The sequence below is a fragment of the Dipodomys ordii genome, unplaced genomic scaffold (genome assembly GCF_000151885.1).
Source record: "Dipodomys ordii isolate 6190 unplaced genomic scaffold, Dord_2.0 Scaffold25, whole genome shotgun sequence".
Taxonomy (NCBI): Eukaryota; Metazoa; Chordata; class Mammalia; order Rodentia; family Heteromyidae; genus Dipodomys; species Dipodomys ordii.
The window spans coordinates 17,854,814-17,875,384 of NW_012267241.1; positions in this window are offsets into that span (position 1 = coordinate 17,854,814).

The window sequence follows — 20,571 nt, forward strand, 5'->3', positions numbered from 1 at the left end:
ATTTCTGCTTAAATTTTCAGGAGAAAATGTGTTTTCCTCTTGAGTTTTAGTGTCCGGGGTGTTTTCACATCTATTTAGCAAATTGCTGAAAAGGAATAAATTCACTTTTGAAACACAATAAATGGGGATTTTGAAGAGTAGTACACAAGTACATGAATGTTTGAGGTTATGTTTAATTTATACGGCTAAAAAGATAAAAAAAATTCCTTGAATTTAAATTCACTCCTACCTGAAATCATGACACTGACACATCAAAATTGAAGCATCTGGTGTGAGTTTTCCTGTGATCCAGGTTAATAGTGGTGTCAGGATCATTCCTTTACTTCCCTTAATTCACACCCATTCGGAATTCAGTTTCACTTTTTACAGAAGCCTCTGAAACAGTTATATACAACTTCCACAACATTAACTGGAGCCGTGTCCACATTTAGACATTCCACGCTCCGTTTTAGGCACATTCTCTCAAGAACTCCCAGAGTTCAGGATTGGCAGCTGGGACTCAGACGTTTCTGACCAACTCAGGCGTGTGCTGTGTGTGAGTCTGTGTTTTGCTGATTAGTGATTCTCAGACAGCCCCCGTGTTTCCTTCTCATTATGGAATTGGTAAATTGGTATTTAACATTCTCTGCACAGGAATGCCAAGTGAAGTCTCATTGCTTCTGTGTCAAGTTTCCCACCACCCTGGCAAAGGCCTTTGTTAAAGCTTATTGACTCTGAAGGGAATTTGCCCACACGGCAGCTTTCAGGGAACAGGGACAGGAGACAACGTTTTGTTTGCGAGACACTGTAAGAACATGGCCAGTGAAGATATCACCAGATCTGTGACCAGAGATGACAGCATCTTGTGATGGTGTCTTGGCTCTCTTGTAGGCTGACGGTGGCTCTCAGTATAATGTGCTTGTTTAATTGCAAAATGTCCAAGCCCACACCTTGGTGAGGGTACAATGTAATTATTGTTCCTCACAAAACAGCCATGCAGCTCAGTTAGCAACTCGGCTCTTCCTTTAAATCACGGCTGCATTATGTCAAATAGAATTTGTCAGCCATCAACCAGCTGAATGCAGTAATTGATCATTATTCCCTGAGAAAGGTAAAAAAGCAACAATTAAAGAAGCCATGAGAGAATTTATTAAAGCAAGGAGAGGAATTCTCCAGAACCCTTTCATCAAGTTAACTGGAAGGAGACAAGAAAAAATACAGAAATGGTACTTCAGGTCCTGTCATTGATTTGCTCGGAGGCAAAGACCTGGAAAAGGAAACACACACACACACACACACACACACACACACACCAAAACCCTGATCAATTCAGGGAGGGATCACTTTACCTCTGCTAGATTCCTTGTCAACATCCCCCTGTGAACAACAGCCTATTAATTACAGCTACATTTGCTGTGAATGACTTTCTTTAATGTTCATTCATTCATTCACTCGTGAATTCATTATTAAGTGTATTGTTCAGCTACAAGGGCATTTGCTCAGCCCATACCACTAAAGCTTAGCTGCCTCAGAAAACAGAAACAGAAAAAAATCACCATGCACTGAATCTTCTTACAGTTGTAGATTGGGGTGTAATATCAATAACTTTAATGGAAGCGGAGTCTGTGCCCTGATAGGAGCCCTGCTGCTCCTCAAATAAATGGCTTGGCTCCACCTCAGCATTTATCTGCCAGGGCTCGGCTTTATCAGGGCACCAACTCAGATTCCATTAATGTTATCTCTTAATTAGCTATGCGATTAACCTGTGTTACTCCTGTGCGATAATGACTGGAAGACAAAACCAGAGAAGTTCAGCTGCCTTATAATTCCCTTTCCAGAAGCCAAATCATTCTGGAAACAGTTCCAGGAGAAAAAAATTAAATAAATAAATAAATAAATAACCAACCCAAAACAGTTCTGATTTGTTCTTCCCTTGGATGCAAGGGCAGATTTCACACTCTTTGGAGGAGGAAGCCACTGGAACTTCAGCTAACATGTACACTTGTGATCTTCTGGTGCCTTCTGCAGATTACCTCTTCTATTCTACATAGCAGGGCTGTAGAATAGATCCTGTCATTATTCCCACTTTACAAAGTAGATAACTGAGATCCAGAGAGGTCAAAGAAGTCTGTCCCAAGGTCATGCAAATGAGAGATGGCAGAGCCAGGATCCAATGGCAGGCCAAAGAGACTGTGTACCCAGCCATCTACCTGGGATACTAAGTGCAGGATTCCTCCCTAGGAACCATCTGAGAACTACAAAGGCAGTTCCTGCCTTAGCTGTGAGGTGATGTGGGAGCCCCAGGGCCTGGTTGCCCTCCTCCTCCTCCCCTCCCTTCCCCTCTCCCCTCCTGCTCCTCCTCCCCTCCCTTCCTCTCTCCCCTCCTCCTCTTCCCCTCTATCTCCCTCCCCACCCCCCACATAAGGCACTTCTGCAGCAGGAAGACTCCCAGCACACGTGGCTGAGAAGCGGCCTCTCTGCTTGGCTTTTTTGTCTATAGAAATTTGCTTCTCTGGTAGCTCTCAGGGGAAGCTGAGCTTGTGCTGGTGGATTTGGATGGCCCTGAGCAAAATGTGAGGATGGAAAAATACCTTGGCTGGCCTGCTTCTCCCTTCTGGTGTCCTTTGTCTACTCAAGGCCAGGTCCCCTTCTCTCCCCATGCCTCCTCCTTCGCAAGTAGGCATGAGTCCTCCTTTCTGCTGAAATTATCCAAATAATCAGAAATGTAAAAATGTGCTGTCTGGACAAACAAAATTAAAGAGGTCATGACCTTGAGGTTGCCAACAGTAAAGAATGAGTGAAGAAAGAAGCTCTCCCTCCTCATTCCCCCTTCTTTCTCACTGGGGAAGGTCTGGTAGGGAAGACAACAAATGTTTGTAATATAACAGTTACTCTACTGGGGAGAAAAGACCCTTTGTGAAGCCCCTAAAATCGTAACCTTGCAGTGTCCCGTCACCACCCCTGTCTTGGAACCACATGGGGACTTCTAGGAGCATCCATTTCTCCATCTCCCAATCTCTACCACTCCCCAGCCTTCACCTGCCCCAACCCTTTCTAGAACATTCACGGCCTTTACTTTCTTCTAGAATATTCTCTTCCTTCACACCCTGAGCCATTTCCAAATTCTTGGGCTTCCCATTATTTGCAGTTTTCTTTGTTGAGATCATAATGCACTGAGTTCACACATTATAAGGTGTAGATGACAGGACAGGAGCTTCCTGCTTAGGGGTGGGCGTGTGACTCTTCCACTTTATGGACTTTTGCCAACCCTCTGCAATTCCTCACCATGCCTAATTAGTAGGTGGAAATGAGCAATTCTATATATGATTGGGTTAAGTTTACAGCACATGACTTGAGGTGATTTCTGCTTAAATGAAATACAAGAATTAGAAGTAATCCCACGGGAGGCAGGGAGACAAATGAAGAAAGAAAAGATGGGTAAATAGAGTCATAATATTCATGTACATATATGAAAAGGGAACCAGGTAACTTGAAGGGATAGATAGGGTTGGGGTAGATGAGGGTAGAGATGGAAGAGGTGACATTGTACTCCTAAACTAACATGTTGAATTGAACCCCTTTGTACAAATACAGAAGGAGAAGGAGGAGGGGGAAAAGTAATTATTTGGAGCCATATTTTTAAAGTATCAACTTTAAGGGAAAGATCTTTTGTTGCTGTCATTCTTTTAAGGAAACACCCAACTATCCTGCCAGGAATTCATCTAACTCTTGAATATCTCTTTGTTGCCTTCTCCTGCTTGTGTTCCCAGGCTGGGAAAACATGAGAACCATTACCATTTTACTGTCTATAGTTTATAGCCCTTTGGGTAAATCCAGAAAGCATTGCTTCAGAAGGAATTGAAGGAGGAAGATGAGCATGATGAAGGTTCTCTCTCCATCAAAAAGAATATGAAACACAAAAAGCACTTTGGTTCACATTTTTATTCCATTTCAGCAAGAAGTAGGTTAGAGAGAGAGGTGGACACTTCTGACTACACGGTCAAGATAGACCAGATTCATTCCTATTCAGCTAATGGAGAATTTTGATTAAGAGAAATGTTGCCAGTCTGATATTTACACAGGGCATTAAAACCCACAAATCTCTAGTGTGTGCATTTTTTTCCCAAAGATTCAAAGAACAGTTTATCACCGAAGACTTGCTTTAGTCTCAAAATAATGTCTGCCTAGGTAAAAGCATTTGCTCTGAGAGGCTGAGTTTGTTTTGAAGACAACATTAATGACTAATAGTGACTCATTCAGTTTTGTGGCTTGGTACAGAAGTTTATATTTATGTGAGAGCTTAAAATTCAACTTTGAGCAATGTCCACAGCAGGGAAGGACAATTAGTAAATTCATTAATTGTGCTTTTGTGTACACTTTTATTCTCAAGGCTAATTATTTGTTTAAATTATTTTGCCTCTATCTATCCAAAGTGTTACCATATGAAAATCTTTGAGCTTCGGTTTCTGGTATGATGAATTGAGCTTAGATAGTTCAGGCATTCTTATGAAATGTGATCAGCTTGCATTTACCAATGACCAGTGCTCAATGTGGAGGCTTTTATTTAAGCAAATGAGCAGTTCATCTGGGGAATACAAGTGTACAAAGAATAGTGATTTATGATGCAGCTTATTCTGTCTCCCTGATGTGGACAATGGATAGCTTCCATGTTTGACTTTTAAATATAATCAAACTCTGGTGTATCATAAGTCGGAATCATGCAGTTTTATGCAGAGCAATGCTATAAAAGGAACACAACAGTTGCCAAGCCAATATTCTAGTGTACACAACAGAAGTGAGAGCATTCCTCTATGTAGAGAGGGACGCAAACCTCCCCTCTTCTCTTTTTTTAACCCTCCATGGATCTGGGCTGTAGCTAGATGAACCAGCTGCCACTGGAGCAGATTCCCTTCTGTTCATGGGTCCAGGTGTGCAGCCTGTGAAGAGATTGATGTCTTAGTGTGGACACAGCCAGTTTCTTCCACTGGGGAGAGGAGGGCAGTGGAAATCATGGTGGCCAGCCCTCTTTCTCCAGAAGCTTCCCAACCTTGCCAGTTCAGTCCAGAATGCTCATGAGGAGAAAGATCATAAGGACCCACTTGGCACCTCCCTCGTCCCGGGGCTGCCCTTGATGTTTCAGAGGCAGATGTAATCACCCCGGCAGGCATAATAATGCAGGCATTATTATTTCCATTTTTCAGAAGACAACATAGATTGGAACAAAGAACTCTGTGAATGCCACTCTAATGCCTTTCCATTGTATCATGGTGCTCTCTTGACACCTAGAACAATACCTTGTCACAATAGATGCCTCATTCATTCATCTATTCATCCATTCATCCATTCAGCAACCATACCATAGGCCAGAGAATATAGCAGTACTATTCCATTTATATTGGGGCCACTGTCTATAAGGTGGTAGGTATGGATTCGTTCCCTCTGGCGAGCAGGCAGGACTGCAGTAGGAAGCTGTCTGCATCCCTAATACCTGGGAGAGTAAGCTATGAAACCTTCTGCCATCACCCAGAAAGAAGGAGCTTCCCCTGAGCCAAGTAGACCAGGGAAGAGATGCTGCCATTCCCAAATATGAGGCAGAACAGACATGGGTTGTTTTTTTTTTTTTTTCCAGGCTGAAAATATAGAGAAAGAAGATCTGTCCGTTACTCCACAGGGGCTGGTTTATTTTTTAAATGTTTGTGTTCAGAGTCTGGTCACAGTCTCCAATGTGTTCTGATCATCACAGGAGCTACAGATGGGAAGGACCTATGAGGTCATCTAGCAGAGCACTACCTGTGGAGGCTTCATCTCCACACAATGCTTTTGGAACGCTTTCTCCAGCGAGTGGAGAAGTCCCAGAGGTCTGTGCTTCCGCCCTGTCCCTTAGGAGCCAATTCCAAAATCCACACGCAGTACATTTCAGACTAAAGATGCAGCCTGGGTGGGGGTCTATTTTTAATTATCCAAAGCACTGAACAGAAGCCTGGTGTCATAAAAAATTGCTGAGGGCCCTCTCCTCCTTCTCCCCACGGTGCCTTCCCACCCTGCAAGGCTTCACTCTCAATCGGGAGGCCCCAGCCCTGTGGCAGTTTCAGAGGACCTGGGGAGGTGCCAGGTGGCAAGACCGACACAGCTCAGCAGGGTGCTCCAGGGGTCTCGGGTTGGCCAATCATCCCCAACACATGCAACCAGGGAAATAATTCTCTAAGCAAAGCTGCCATTCACACAGCCATGCAGAAGGCTTATTTCTGATTCCAATCTGCCTGCTTCACACCACCCCAGCTTACAGTAATCATCCCTGGGCTCAAAGATTCAGTTCCAAGATGTTCGTCACAGCATTGTTTATGATTATGAGGAACTCATATCTTCTTGCCCTGTTGTAGAAAGCTGATTAAACAAAGCATGGATAAACCATAGAATATAAAGAACACAATGAAACCACTATACATCAAAACACAATACATCAAAAGAGAGCTAATGGCATACTGTTTGCACCTACACGTAGATTATCCCTTATCCAAAATACTTGGGATCAGGAGCATTTTACATTTGGGATATTCTTGAAATGTGGGATAATTGCGTATATTTAATGAGCTATCTTTGAGATCGGATCCACATTTAAAAATAAAATTTGTTTATGTTTTACACATACCTTATAAATTCATAGCCTGAAGATACTTTTATACAGTAGTTTTAGTGACCTGACATTTTATCCTTGACTTGTCCCATGAGGTCAAGTGTGACATTTTCCATTTGTGGCATCCTGTAAAATATTTTTTCTAGTTTGGGAGTGTTATGGACTTGGGGATTAGAGATGCTCAATCTATACCATGACGTAATAAAGAAGGGTTACAGTCAACATCACGCACTTGTTCTCACTACATTTTTCCAAAATACAAGTGTGAAGAGAATATCGATAAGATCATCTCTTAGTAAAGAACTGCTATTTTCACCCTTTTCTACAGTGAGTATTTATAACATTTGCGTTGGATGTGGAAATACTACTTTAAGACAGTAGATGTCCCTTCCTTTCACCACCATGAGGACTCTTATCAGCAGAGAACGAAATGAAGAAACAATTCACCCCTCTCTCCTAAGCTAGCCACCAGTAGCCTGGGTGTGAGCTTGTCTTTAGGAGTGCTAAGCAGATGACAAGGACAAGCTGTGATTCAATACCACAGTTGTTCCAGTATTAATTTTCTAAATGGGCCTCTGGAAGCTTCAAAGGGTGAATGTCCTTCCCACTGCAGAGAATATGAGGGCCAAGGAGTTTCACACTCACCCAAGGAGGCAAGAAAACTGGTCCAGATTTTTTTTTGCTACAGCATCCAATATTGCAAGCCAGAAAGCATCTTAGTGAATTCCTATGTGCAGCCAGTGTTGTCTATTTTCTCTGAAGAGGGGAAACAAGAAATCCAATAGGACCAAATATCGTCTTTGTTCATAGTGGTAATGTTGGCTGAACAAGGATATGATGCTGAGACTAATTCTTACTTCCTCCTCCTCCTCCTTCCTGGTCTAGCTTAAGCAGCATCTTCCTCGTGATCTCCGTAACTTTTCCCTGGGCAAAATGTTCTCACCTCTCTTAAAATGTCTCTTATCCTTAATCTCAGTGTCACATTTTCAGTACTCACTGATTGCGGGTCTGGCCCTCCTACTGGATTTCAGGGCAAAATTGCATCTATATTTGTATTTCTAGACTCTGGTATATTGTAGCCATGTTATAAGAAATGTCATGCTTTAAAGACATTACAGAGATATAACCTGTCACTGTTTCTTACAGATAGGAGGTAGACGAAGAGGATCCATGTGCCTGACCATGACATGGTGCTTGAGTGTCCTGGAGTTGTTTACACTGTAAAAGATGGCCCAGAAACAGAAATCTCTTTCCGGCCACTCAAGACAGGCAGATGGGTAGTATGAAAAGGTTGAAGCTTTCTATTCAGAAACAGCCTGGAACATTAGGCTGTAAGACAGCTTAGGTGTGCGGTCATGTGAAATTCTTGAAAGAACAGAGCCTTGGAGATAAATACACCAGAATTTGAATTTCAACTCTGCAACTTAACATAACCCTTAGGTACAGGTTAACATTCTTGCACTTCACTTTTCTAAGCTAATACTATAGTTAGTTAATTTGCAGGATTGTTGACATCATTAAAGATCATGATGATATATGTTCTTATCCCATAGTAGGTTCTCACTGAATGATGATTCTCATGATTATATTTCCTTGGCTCTATAGGTGATACATAGGAATCACCTAGATTTTCTCCTTTATATAGCATCTGAGGAGACAGAATCTATGAAAGCCTCAATTGACCTTTAAGGGGAAGAGATAGCAGAACATTCTATGTCAAATAAATGAGATGAACATGCTACATTATTTTCCCATTCTTAAAATATAGAGAAAAGAGGATTTCACTAATGACAGAATGCTGCTGTTTCTACCCTCAGGAGGCTGGGGCAGGAAGCAGATGATTTCTTTGAATAGAATTGTGGCAGCAGGGTGACCTAGAATTCTAGGAAGAAGCCTTAGGCAGGTACAGTGTCACTGCTCATCAGCATATAGAACAGACTGGGAGGCCTTGGCCATAGGTCTGGGGCATTGGACAAGCCACCAGTACAAAATCATGTGTAGATCCCAGACATGAAGATTGACTCTTGGCCAATGTCCTCCCTGTCTAGACCTGGGACTCTGGGTCAGTCAGGATACTTGGTATCTATTGGGTCAGTCAGAACTTACTTGGTATCTACTGCATCAAACTGGTCCCATCAATTACCTCTGAGGAGTAGGCAATAGAGTAGCTGCAAAGGCTGGGGGACGAGAGTAGGACAAGAATCTTTCTTAGACAGAAGAGCAGACATGCCTCTTCTGCTTCTCTTCCAAGCCAAACTGGTGGAGGGCCCTCTCACTTTTGCTCTCTGTGAGAACAATACCTCCTTGGGGTCATCATCCTGATACTCTATAACTGGTATAGCTCCTATTCCTAAATCCCTTTTTATTGATGAATTTACCCTTCACTGGAGCAAAGGCACTATTTGTGTTTCATGCATGCTTCCTAATAGTCCATTTATTTGCTATTTTCTCCTAGCTTGTAAACATAAGCACCATGTCTATATCCATGCTTTCCACCAGAGTGCCTGGTTTGTCATAGGCAGTCAGCAACATTAGCTAAATGAATGAACGATGAAACAACTTCCCAAATTAAAAACACACCATTAATATCATTGAGTTGTAATTATTAACTGTTAGACAAGGAGTGCACATATCCTTTTCTTTTCCATTCAGATGCACATATACATGTACATACTTGTACACAGTCATAGGATCAAGAATTTAAGAAGTATTAAATGATACAAATACTTAGTGAGTACCAATTAGCTGCTACACATTTTTTCTAGGCACTTAAGCTACACCAGTAAACAAAACATCAAATAACATGTGCTCCAGTACATCATGCCATTTAAATACTTTAAAAACCTGCCACACAGCTTCAGCAATGCTCTCATACTCTGTTTGTATTTAGAGTTAAACTCCTTAAAATTCTGTTTTAAATCAGACATTTCTGGCAGTAGAGTTGATCACGGAATCTTGAAAAGCAGACCCATTGGGACATGATTTGCCCTTCACTGGAGCAAAGACAGCGACTTTCTGCTGAGGACATTGATTATAAACTTCCCTGGGGCATCTCTCTGCTAAACCACTGGACACACCCCTTGACTTTCAATGTTCACCTCTGATGTGAGCATAAACAATGGATTCCCTTTTTTTAAAAACCTATATTCTTGACTTTATTAAAACAGGGCTGGGAACAAAAAGGAAGGCTGAGGTCACCTGCTTTTCCCTCCCATTTAACAAGGGAATACAGCTCCCATAAACATCATCTTGTGTTTCTCATTTGGCTTTTAAAGATATAGATAGAATCACATACTTTCCCCATCTCCTGGCTGAACTGTCTGCTTTCCCTTAGAACTGGTCCAACTACCTAAATTGCTTTTGGTGAGTCAGTTTGTTTTGTGTGTAGATGAACATTCTACTCTACTCTTGCTGAGTGAAAAGGTAATCCTAATCACTCACACTTTACATTACAGCATGAGTCAAAAGGAAGATGGGATAGATTAAAGATCATAGATAGTCTGTGACTATTTTTATTACTACCTGGAAAATTGTACCCACAGATTCAGAAGTATCCAGTCTGTCACTAACTGAGAAATTATTCAAAAGTTCATACCCTATTCTTGGCAAGTTAGTAGTGTTTTTTTTCACATGGAATCAAGTCATCAAGGATTTGTGGGTAGTAAAGTGTTCAGCCAGTTGTAGGCAAAAGTACTGTAGACAAAAGAAAGTAATATAGTTAAATATCTCTTAACTGAAATGTTTAATACCATAAGTATTTTGGATGGTTCCAGATTTGGAAACATTGGGAACCGCGCTCGCGCATGTGCGCACATACCCTAACAGTAATTTCATTCAAAATTTCTAGTGTGAGGTGTGGAATTTTACATACGTAGCATCATATTGGTGCCCCAAAAGTTTAAGATCTTGGAATATTTGGGGGTTTGGATTTTCAGATTGGAGATTCTTAAGCTGTAATTGAATAGGCAACACTGAAAGGCAATTCTAAAAGTATAGATATTTGAGGACACGGGGAAAGAGAAGTGGGGGTGAAAGGAAACCACAGCAGACAGGACTTCGGCCACACTTGGAAAACGGAGGAGTTCGGATTGGAATGAGCTTCCAGGAGGGCAAGCAACAGGGAAGTGTGATAGAGAGAGTAGCAAAACTATCCAGTCTGCCAGGGTTGGCCCCTGTGAACAAATATTGGGAAATAAAATTAGAAAGGAGAGTTTAAGTCAAATTGTGATTATTAAATGCTAGGCTGAAGTGTATAGATTTTATCTGAAGTTTCATGAAAGCCCATTGACAAGTCATGAAGGAAGGAGACATATAAGGAAAGCAACCACAGAACATTTGTTAGGGAGCAGGGCTTTTAATGAGCTAGAAAACAAATTAGAGAACATGTTAAACTATATTTTTCCCATCTTTAAGTAGTTGTACTAATGGAGTTAGCATTCACCAACTCAGTTTATAAGTGCAATGCATCACAGATCAGAGATTTTTTTTAAAAGTCAGCCAGAAGGAACGGCTGTTGGAAAGTTTGATTAGAGCCACAGCATTATGATGTTGGACACACCAAAGAAATTATGAAAACAAAAATTTGGTGAGTAAGTTAAGGTTTATTAAGAATAGGAGAGGCAAAAACCAGACTAGAAAGAGGTAATGACAACCTTCAGAAATACAATATTTGCAATACTCATAGCTTCCTTTGGTCAAGTACCAAGCTCTTCCAAATCAATAACAGAACAACAACAACACAAAAAACTAGAACAATGAAAAAATAGGAATGTTCAACTTTCCAAAGAAATCTAAATGACTATTAAACATATGTAGTCATGTTTAACCACACAAAGGAATGTAAACTTCTTTAAACAAAAAGCTATTTTTTCTTGTTGACTTGGGTAAATATAATAATGGTTTTTTAATGATAATACTGTTTACAAGGAATGTTCATGGGAAAAATTATTTGGTGTAGTCCTTCTAAAGAGAAATTTGGCAATATCAAAAAGCTAACAAACAAATACATTTACTTACCTTAGGCTCAGGTCACATGTCTAAGTTGCACATCAGAACTTGACTCAAGGGAAATATGATCGAAAATAAACTCAATGCCCAATAGTAATATCCTGAATGCAAAACGTATGGACTATTATGCAGACATTGGAATGACTAAAGAAAAACCTTTAATGTATAAGAAAATGTGCATAATATGTTAAGTCCAAAAGGCAGATTACAAACAGCTTGTACAATGTGTTTCTAATTTTTAAAATCTGTATGTATAAATCAAATACGATATTCTGTCTTTGGATTCTAATTCAAACAAGCAAACTGCAAAAAGACACTTTTGAAGCAGTCGGAAATCCAAACATGAACTAAGAACTAGATGCAACTAAGGGTTTCTTATCCATTTTGCTAAGTATAATAATGATGCTTCAGTTATAATCATTGAAAGTTGTTGGTTGTTTCAAAAAAACACATTGAATTGATATCTTACAGGGAAGATGTCTATGATTTCTCAAGTTTGGCTTTCAATGCTAAGGACTACAGTAATGTAGTTAATTGAAATAAGAATGCAGTGCATTAATCATTATTTATTATACAATTCTATTTTGGAAGTCCCCATAGCACGTGTTAATTTAAAAGGGAAAGCAAAACTCTGCCACACTTTGAAAATAAGGTATCAATGTGCTTGGGAAATAACAAAATAATTGGCTTTTTGTTGTTACTGTTTTGTCAGTCAGTCATGGAGCTTGAACTTTAGGCCTGGGTGCTATCTCAGAGCTTTTGAGCTCAAGGTTAGTGCTCTACAACTTGAGCTACAGTGCCACTGCTGGTTTTCTGGTTGTTAATTGGAGATAAAAGTCTCATGGACTTTCCTGTTCAGACTGGCTTTGAGCTGCGATCCTCAGATCACAGCCTCCTGAATAACTAGGATTACAGTCATGAGCCACTGGTACCCAGCTTAACAAACTAGTTGTAATGATTATTGCTGTGTAGACTAATACATACTCTGCAGTGTGTGTGTGTGTGTGTGTGTGTGTGTGTGTGTGTGTGTGTGTGTGTTCTGAAGCTTGTACTCAGGATCTAGGCACTGTCCCTAAGCTTATACTGTTCAAGGGTAGCTCTCTAGCACTTGAGCCACAATTCTACTTCTATTTTTTCAGTGGTTAATTGGAAAGTTTCACCAACTTTCCTGTCCAAGCTAACTTCTGGCTATTCTCAGATCTTAGACTCTTGAGTAGCTAGGATTTAAGGTATGAGCCACCAATGCCCAGCTCTAATATAACACTTTTGTTTAAAATATATTTTACTCTAACAGTAAACAAATTTTTTTAAAAATTTTATTTTATTGGAAAGATGCTATACAGAGGGGTTACAGTTATATGAGTAAGGTAATGAGTACATTTCTTGTCAAGCATTGTTACCCCCTCCTTTTTTGTAATTAAAAAAGAACCCTAGTTTTAAAGCTTTCATGGTAGAAAAGTAAAACTATGGTTTTGACATGGAAGAAGAAAGGGAGATCATGGCAACAAGAGTTGAAATGGAGGTGAGAGAGCTAGAGTTGGGTTGGGAGAGAAACACAAAAATCAGCACTTGTGGGCTGGGAAGGTGGCTCAGTGGTAGAGCACTTGCCTTGCATGCATGAGGCCCTGAGTTGGATTCCTCAGCACCCCATAAGCGGGAAAAAAAAGCCGGAAGTGGCGCCATGACTAAAGTCGTAGAGTGCTAGCCTTGAGCTGAAGAGCTGAGGGACAGCACCCAGGCCCAAGAGTTCAGGCCCACAACTGGACCCAAAAAAAAGGCTGCCGGTGTGGTTAAAATGGCCCAGCACCCGCCTAACAAGAGCTGGAGCCTAAATTCAAAATTCAGTTCTGGGAAGAAAAAAAAATCAGCACTTGTAGAGATGATGGTGGGAGAAGACATGTGGATAAAGTGTCTCAAACTCAGTTAAGGGGAGAATTAGGGTGAGGAAGGATTAGAAAAGGCAGCAAATTGAGCACGAATGCTAGGAAAGCAATGATATCATACACACACACACACACACACACACACACACACACACACACACACCAGCTTTTCACATTGACTGTGGGGACAATGGTTTGGGAACTTGAAGTTTTATCCTCTCATTGTCTTCTACTACATGGTCCAGACCCTCTTTGAGATGCTGGGAGCCCATTGATGGAATAGAGAAACTTGAATTCATTGCACAGACTCAGCAGCAGTGAAAGAAGGAGATTAACCCCCAACTCATATAGACAGTCAGTTGCAATATCTATTATGAAGGAGAAATACATGGTTCCATGAGAGCCTACAACAGAAAGATTCATCTAGTTCTGAAGGATTCTGGGAATCTTCCTTGAAAACCTGTTGATCCTTAAGAATAAACAACAGTCAGGTGAAAAGTAGGGCAAAAGAATTTAACCCAAGAGATGAGCTCCCTCAAAGGCCTTGATGCTGAGAGTAATGTAATCATTTGAGGGGCCAAGAGAAATAGAATGTCCAGAACAGAAAGTAAACAATACAGAGGTCTGAGATGAAACTGAGAGGGGGTTTGCAGATATTTCTAGGACATGATAAAGATTGTTGCAAGTTATTTTTTCTAAGCTGGTAAATCATCAAAGCAGTTCAGTTGAGAATGATCATGCAGTGAGTAGTACATATGATCATGCCAACATATTGAACTACTGAAGAAGTCCATGCTTTGAACTGAGATTGCAGTAAGGAGGTAGGCAGAGGTGGATAGATTAAAGAAATTTTGGCTTTCCAGTGGGGAGGGAGAACAGGCAAAGGAAGTTAAGAAATGCCTGGAGAATTAGGAAGAACAAGAGAACAGGAGGTAGATTTTCCTGCAAGTAAGGAATGGTCAATGAGACTGGAGGCTACTATTCAAGCTCATCGAATTCAGCAAAATCTAACCCACTGGAGCCTTCACTGGGCAGTTGGGGTTGATTGGTCAGGTACAGGTGAGCTTGAATGGTCAAATATTGGCTAAGGTGGGGTGAGAAAAGAGAGACAGCCCAATACATAGGTGCTTCTGTAAAGGAATGAGAGATCAAATAATTGTGTAAGACAAGTCCAGGGAGATTGGTTAATATGAGATATGAGAGTATAAGATTCCACAGAGATGAGTTGGCATAGAAAACCTAGTGAAGGACTGATCCAGACAGGAAGGATTCTCTGACAAAACAGGCAAGAGGTGTGATGGTAACAAGAACTTGAAGGAGTTGCTTGCTAATTCTTTTTGGCCTCCCAGAAGAAAAGAGATGGCTTTATTGGTTGGGGATCATTTGGGATCATTTCTAAGAATGAGGAAAGATGGCTGGAGGAGAAAGTTTGAAATGGAAGGGGGACAAATTGACTAGTGAACTAAAAAGATGGGAGGAAGAGATGATGAGTCCAAGCAAGAGAGTGTCAGGTCTTTTAAGCATTCAAACCTGGAATTGGAAATCATACAAAGATGAGAGAAAGAACATCATGATCCTGGACCTCAGACCTTACTATTCGAAAGATTCATCTGTACATTGTTTTGGTTCATGACAGTATGCGTTCAAGTTTCTGTGCAAGTTCACGCATTTGTTCATTAAACAAATAAGAATTAAAAACCTACTACATGCCAAGCCTGACAGGGGCACTGAATAAAAGAGATGGATATACCCAACTATTGCATCATGGGCATTGTAGTCTTGAAATCCACCAAATATTGACACAATTAATTCATTTCAACTAGAATTAAGTTTCTTCCAAAGTCTCCCCCTCCCTACATTCTCCACAGCACTTACTATATTATGTAGTTAGTTTATTTACTTTAGTAATCAGTACTGGACTCAATCCATCTTTTCAACCCTAGCCACTGACTTGGAGGGCCATTGCTGCTCTTTTGGCATGGTTAGTTTATAGTGACTCGGTCTCTCCTAACACTTAATATACACCATAGCAGATCTAATGTCAAATGCAATGCCAGGCAGATCCATTGTCCTGCAATTTCCTTTGGATGCTTTTTGTGATGACTTTTGATTGTTAATACTTGTAAAACTGTGGCTATTCATATGAAGCCTTCAGAGTTGGATCTTAGCTCTTGAATTTACTGTAAATACAACCACTGACTAAACTCTGGGGACAGATTTCTCATCTGTAAAATGGGCATAACAATCCCTGTTCATGATGTTGGAAAGGTCAGTGTGCTCATATCCGTGGTGCACTGATGCTGTTTAAAAATGACATTTCTCCAGCCTCTCCTTTACTCACTGTGTGGCCTGCTGATAGCATCTCTCAAAACATGTCTAGGGATGTTACACTCATTTCTTCTCTATTTCCTTGCAACAAAGAGAACATAATCAAGCATGGAAACACTATTTGATATCAGCTTCAGAAGCACATTATGTTTGATGTGTGATGCTGGATCTATTAGATATTAATATTAGACTTCCTGCTTTGTGATGTTCCTATTGATAACATGACCCTGGCCAGAATCTCCGCTGGGAGCATTAAAACCTGGCTGTTCAGTGGCAGTTGGGAATTTCTCTTTCCATACCAGGTGCCAGGTGAAATAACACACAATGTAGCAGCTCACTATGCTTATGTTTTTGGAGGAGAGAGACAAGCTGGGGAGTATATATGGCCTCCCACCTCCAGATAACCAAAATCATCTGTCAGGTAGGCCCATGACTTTCTCTGTGCTAGGTCCTCTGTAGCTCACAAAACCACTCACTCATGGAGACTTAGCAGAGGAAGAGAAGAGAGGAGAAGGTAGTGAGGAGAAATTCGCTTGGCTCATAGTCCTTGATAAAAATGACAAAGGGGGAAAAGAAGAGGGAGGAAGAAGGAAAGGAGAGTAGGAGGAAGTACAGAAGAAGAAAGAAAAAAATATGGAGCACAGAAAGAAGAGGACTCCTTATCCACATTAATTTACTGAGCATTTGGTTACCTCTTCTACACTCATTCTAATTCATAGCAATCCTATAAAGTCAAGTTCTGTAAGACCATGAAGAAATTCTCACTGGGTGCTGGTGGCTCATGCCTGTAATCTTAGCTATCCAGGAGGCTGAGATCTGAGGATCATGATTCAAAGCCAGCATAGGCAGAAAAGTCTGTAAGACTCTTATCTCCAATTAACCACCTGAAATGAAAACCAGAAGTGAAGCTTTGGCTCAAAGTAGTAGAGTGCTAGCCTCAAGCAAATAAAGCTCATTGCCCAGCCTGAGTTCAAGCCCCATGACTGACAAGAAAAAAAAATAAAAGCATAAAAGAACACTGTCAGTACTCTTTTGTTATGGCCAAACAAATCAGGCCATCAAATGTGTTATCCCACCCAGTCAAATCCAAAACCTATAGTAGCTGTTCCATCAATACCAGCCAAGCCAGACTCTTCTGAGAGTACAAGTAAGCAGAGTACAAGGGGCATGCATTAATGTGCATACCATATCTCACCTCAAGGTTTTACATTTCCCCACATTTACCATGCTTGTGCAGAAAACCAGCCTAACCCTACCTACTCCATCCCAAACTACAAAATGTCTCTTCCAATACCTTGTTTAAAAACCAACTGCTTCTGTGATATCTATCTCAAGTTCTCAAAGCCACTTTGCAGAGAGCTGGATCCAGGCACAGAACTCATGTTGAACCCATGAGTTCAAGGCTCAGCACCACCTGTGTGTAATGTGAACATGGGCAAGACACCCAGCCTTCCTGTCTTGGCTCCTTTTGGGATGGCCATGAGGCTAACTTAGTGACAGAGACAAGCTATACAAGTCCCTAAGGTGGCTTGTTCATAGCACAAAGAAAATTGCTAGGACTCTGGACACAAGGACACATGTTCATACATGTATATACATGTGTTCTCCATCTGTAAAACATGTGAAGCCAAGAGTTGTTCCATGTCCAAATGGGATGCTAAATGCTAAAGGGTTTAAAGACCATTCTGTCCATGGTAACCTATAGTTTTCTTATAGTGATTTCACATTAATACAACATGTCCAAGTTCCAAAGCCCCCCTCCGGGACTCAAATAATTCTGTGAGCTATCCCACACAGGCTTCTTGCTGGCTGGAATGAGAGCTGGCTTCAACGTGGCTCTTGCAAATCAGTAGAGTAGGCTTCTCTCCATGTGGTGCTATTGCAGAGTTCAGTAACATTTATTTTGCCTAAGACCTGCCTTATTAAAATGCTAATACTCCTGAGGGAAGTAACTGGTCTTTGCTATCCTCAGTTATTTTTACCTTAGTGTAAATGCATTTCAAATCCTTTATGACTGAAGTCCTCCGGAAAGGCATGGGATATTCATAAGGGCTGGAAGGAGAAATGAAAATGGGTAAAGAAGGGCCTGGAGGGGGTAGGGGGAAGCAGAGCTTTGGGTGCCAAAGATGAATTCTGTCCACAGCACACTTTGGCTCAGACCACTTTGCAGGGGGCCCTAGTTCTGGCTTAGGCTGAATCTCTACCTGGGTGTGGTGGGTATAACCAACCCCTCAGCCCAAACCTCCAAACACATTTGATTCATTTCAATGTCATCTGCCTGCCTAATGTCTCAGTTTACAGTGACTTTTGTTACTATTGTTGTAATTCTCTGGCTGTCATTTTGAGGCTTTTTCCCCCCACAGCTTTTAATTGAATGTTCCAGAGGGGAGATATTTCTAGTATTTAGTTTTGAACTTTTGCTTCATATTGTGACCAATTAAAATATGACTAACCACAGACTACACTTTTCTTTGTCTTCAAGCATCACCCCCAACTGAGAGAATGGAGTTTGAATGCCATAATATTATTTTCCATGCTGTTTTGACTTAAATGAAAGTTGGGTGTTTTTTTTTGGGTATTGGTTTTTATTTTTTTGGTAAAGTCCTTTGAAAACTTCTTGACAACCCCATTTGTTGGATTTCCCTCCCCCCCCTCCAATTCCATGTGCGTATTGGATAGAATTTTCTTGTCTGTTTTTTCTCCTCATGTCAGATCTCCTTATGTAATATAAAGCAGTGATTCTCTCTGTGAAATTGAAAATCAAACTATGCCAAATGAGTTTTTTGGATTTTTGTGTGTGTGTGAGAGTATTGAGGCTTGAACTCAAGGCCTGGGCATTGTCCTTTAGCTTTTTCACGCAAGGCTAGAGCTCTACCAATTCTGCCATAGCTCCACTTACAACTTTTTGGTGGTTAACTGGAGGTAAATGTCTCATGAACTTTCCTCTCCAAACTGGTTTCCAACCATAATCCCCAAATTTCAGCCTCCTGAGTAGATAGAATTACAGGTGTGATCCGCTGGTGCTAGGCTTGCTGTATGACTCTTATCTTATTAAAGATAATAAGGAGGATGAAAATGTTCTGATTCCAGTCCAGCCAGCAGCCCTTCCCTTCCCTTCCCTCCTGGCTTCCTTGCCCTTTCCTACAAATTTTGGCTCTTTTCTCAGCATTCTGTGAAAAGCCTTACCTTCTACCTGGCAAGGAAACCATAGCATTTTGTGCTTCTAGAACAGAATGCCACAAACTGGGAAATTGGGGAAATTATAAACAACAAAAATGTATTTGGCTCAAAGTTGCAGAAGGTCCCAGGTCAAGGAAATTTGTGGTAAGAACATTCTTGCCAAGTAAAAGACAAAGAGAAGATGAAAGAAAGGAGGAGAAGGAAGAGGAGGAGGAGGAGGAAGAAGAGAAGGAGGAGGAAGAGGGGAGGAGGAAAGGGGGAGGAGGAAGGGGAGAGGAGGTAGGGGGGGGAGGAGGAATGGGCTTTTCAGCCTGAAGCTCTCTGATCACCAGCACTAACCCTTCCCTAACTGGGAAGAACTTCTGACCTTGTCAAGAGTCCTATCTTTAAACACTGTTGCATTAGGAATTGAATTTCCAATACATGACCTTTAGGTGACATACCCAAACCACAACCAGCATATTATGGTGAAAAATCAAATGATTTGCTCCTCTTCATCTGAAATGCATCCATTACTTCCTTTTCCCTCTTAAATGCATCTCCTTCAGAGCCACCTCCTGACTACCCAGATGAGCCCTTGTCTTCTCCCCTTTCTTGGTGCTTATCTAAAAAATATTTCCCCCTTCTTCCCTGAGCATTTTCTCTCTCCCTCACCTCACCATCTCTCAAACTCATCCTCCATCTCAACCAAACTCTCTGTATATCCCCCTGCCCATTGCTCTGACTTTCTCTTTCCCAAGCTTCCTCATTCTTCTAGCTTCCTGGAAAGATATATCCATGCTCTTCACTACCACCTTCTTGTCTCAGCTCACATCTTCCTTCTACCATATTGTCTTCTGTTGAGGGTGTAATAAGAATTCAGAGGCTCGAATCAAGGACAGGGAAGGCTCTGGGATTTCATTAGGGACTTTGGTAATAAGGGCAAAGTAGTAACTGAAAATAAGAATGGAGTTTTAAATTAAACAAACTCTTTTGAGGAAAGGGATTTTGTCTGCTTCCTAAATACAATAAGTTTAGAAATGCCTATGGTAATAAAGAGTAAACTTTAGCCAGAAGTGGCAGTGGATTGTGTCAGTATCCACTGCTGTTCTGGTCATAGACCACATGAGATAACCAGGCAATGAGATGGAGACCTTGTCTTCCTCCAGGAGGCTTGGAACTAACCACGAGGAAAGCAGGCAAAGGAGAAGGGTCAGAATTTCTACTATATGCTCATCTGGATCTCTGAGGCTTGCATGACTGTTCATGTGTGCAAAGAAAAAAATGAAGACCTCTACTTCTCTGTGTTCAGAACCATTGCTCCCTACCCTATTTCACTCCCTGTTGTCCAATCTGTCTTCAATTAAGAGAACAAGAGCAGGTTCCTTGGTACAATGATCCTACATTATTTATTGCTGGAAACGGTTACTTGCTTCGTGCTGAATGAAATTGCAAAAGTGAATGAAAAATCAAGAAGAGTACCACTTTGCTGGATCAGAAAGAAGGAATCTTCGTGTTGCTTATTTTTCTCTTTTGGATCCCCCTATGTAATTCAGGCTGGCCTCAAACTCATCCTGCTCC